Raw genomic sequence first — 2822 nt, forward strand, 5'->3', positions numbered from 1 at the left:
ATAAGGCTGACGGCTCCGAGCGTGAAATTAATTTCTGGCTGCGTTGATCCATCTAATGGTGCAGGGGGATTCGGGCCTGAGAGACAGAGCACTCGCTGGGTTGCGGCTTGCTTTGATGCAGTTAACTTCCTCAAGACTATTTACCACTTTATCTTTATTCAAAAGGAACACTCTAAGATGTCTTTCAATTGAATTAACTGCATCACTTGTGGATACGAGAGACTGCCCCTGTGGTTCAATTTTTCTCCGTCAGTATTTTTTTTTTTACAAATGTTTATTTGAATTAGGGCTTTGACACAAAAACGTCAGCTTTGAACTTCAAGTGTGACTGTACGGATTGTTGACGAACCAATAGTTTTAGAAACAGAGTTAAAACCAAACAACCTGTCGTCGTAAACTTTGAAATTTAATTAATTCTACCAATATTGTACAGCAACGAATTAGGCGTGACCAATGATCAACAAAGATGTAGGCAAATATTTCGAGTTGTTCCTTAGATTAAAGATTTTAACGTTGTGATGCAGAGAAAAATCTCGTTGGAGTAGATACAAACGGTCTTTCGAGATAACAAGTTGCTTTCTCAAAATTCCTTCAAGCGTTCTGCGACTAGACCTCATAGCACACGAAGGTCCAACCTTTACCGAAATCTCCAGGGCATCGCATAGCGCGAAGCGGTAATTCGGGTTCATCCGCGCGTATTAAAGGCTTAAAACAATGCCCAATCAAGCATGTATTTAATTCCATTGATTTGACCGAAGTCTCTTTGTGTTTCATCGTCTCGTCGAGCGGATTGTATTTGCTCTTCGGATACGAGTTCTGTCCGGATTGTTTTCTTTTCATTTTCGCATACACATGCCTGTCTCGCGGCTATTTCGAAGACTTTTTTTTTTTTAAATTTGACTCGACATTTTGACACGTGTATATAAATAAATGAATGGACCATGTTGCATATCAACCGTATTGTTATAAATATCCGTTGCTGTTAGGCCGTTTCGGTAGTTCCTCTTGGAATCAATTATTCCAGCTCAATTCCATTCTATTTATAAGTCATTTAATATTAATAGAAATCTTCACTCAGACACTTTGAACAGCTTCGTGGTAATGCAAGAAATGCAAATGCATTGAACCCAATGCTTATACAAAGACGCAATTTATATTTAAGATTAAAAAAAAACTTACGTCACTGCCCAACATTTCGTATATAATTCCACCTTTCAGGAGAATAAAACGAGAAAAAAATAGTACAGTTTATCATATGTAACTTCACCTAATTCCAATGGAAATAAGCCCCTGCAATTTGCTTTTTTTTTGGGGGGGGGGGCTATCGCAGACGAAATCAACTGTTCTTTATTTTCTTATCTTTGTATTGCTATGTGTAGTTAACGTTGTTGATTTCTTCTTAATCAAATCAAATCAGATCAAACTCTATGGAAACAAATATTAGCTTTATAACATATCCAGAAAAACCCACGCACATACACTGCGGAAGCGCGCGTTTTACCCTGAAGAAATATGATTAAACACAGCGTGATCAGATTAGCCGCTGTACAGGTCCGCCGTAATCTTTTAAGTTACTTTTCCTTTCCAAACGTTTCACCCCCATGAGTTCTGGAGGAAAAATGAAGAAATGTTACATTTATGTTGTTGATGTGAATACGTCACTCTCTTATCTCTTTACACATAACACTGTCAAAAAAAGGAAATCCTTTTTTCCGGAAGTTGCTGGAAATAGAGTTACTTGTGATAAAAACACCGATGGGTGAAGATACCAATATCCATTCGCCATATATAGACGTCCAAGTCAATTACCTAATGAAAAATTATAACTTTGGCTGATGTTTTGAGATTACAGTTATGCCGATCCTTAATGTCTAAAAAAAATTGGTTATATTTGGTCAAAAATACTGTAATTGTTTTTACTATAGTGTGACAATTTTACATACATAATCAAGTGTTTTTGGACGGCGTAGGCATCGACATGCCCCATGGACATACCCAGTTTGCGTAGACGGCCTTCCAGACACCTCAAAAAACACTTCAAACTCATGGACTCCCACTTGTTGACATCATCATTTTCGAGCTTCTGCCTTTTGACGTCAACCGGAAGAAATGTTCAAATCGTATTTTACCCTTTTTATGGTAACATCAGAAAGATCACGATCTCCACAAAGTGAGACTTCAAAGATTCGTGTAAATTCGTGTAGGCTTAATGTACTGTATGGTCGTCTGTAAAAATGACGCTAAATACGCTTATAGTAGGCTTACATTTTGGTTCTTATGGTTTTAGGTACGACTATATTTCTGCCTCTACATAGACCAAATTTTACCCCTTTTCATTTCACAAACACCATTTCTGAACACCTTTTAATTGCTACCAGTTATTGTTACACCTTAATATAGTACTTCATCATACATTAAACCAAGAATTATTGCCTTTTTAGAGTTACTGTGTTATTGTATGTTGAGCGGCCAAAAACTCTTAGACGTTAATTTTTGGTAGTCTTCCTTTAAATACTATTTCCTTTTACGTCTCTGTTACCAAATAAAGTCCATTTTTCGTGAATTTCAAAAGCCTTTTCCAGAAAAACCCATGACATGGAGAAATACAGCCCGTAAGCGTGCCTACAGGAGCACGTGGTCTCGCCTGCGAAGCTGAGATGCGCGCCTGACGTCAGAGACCATGTGGCCAATCAGAAGGGGCCGAACGGCGCGGCCTCCCTTTACCCGCGCGCGCGCCTTGTGTGTGTGTGTGGGGAGGAGTGCAAATTGATTCAATAAAAGCCGTGAGCAGTGGCTAATATACCACTTACTCAAAAGTAGCC

Source organism: Patiria miniata, unplaced genomic scaffold (genome assembly GCF_015706575.1).
Source record: "Patiria miniata isolate m_02_andy unplaced genomic scaffold, ASM1570657v1 HiC_scaffold_18, whole genome shotgun sequence".
Lineage (NCBI taxonomy): Eukaryota > Metazoa > Echinodermata > Asteroidea > Valvatida > Asterinidae > Patiria > Patiria miniata.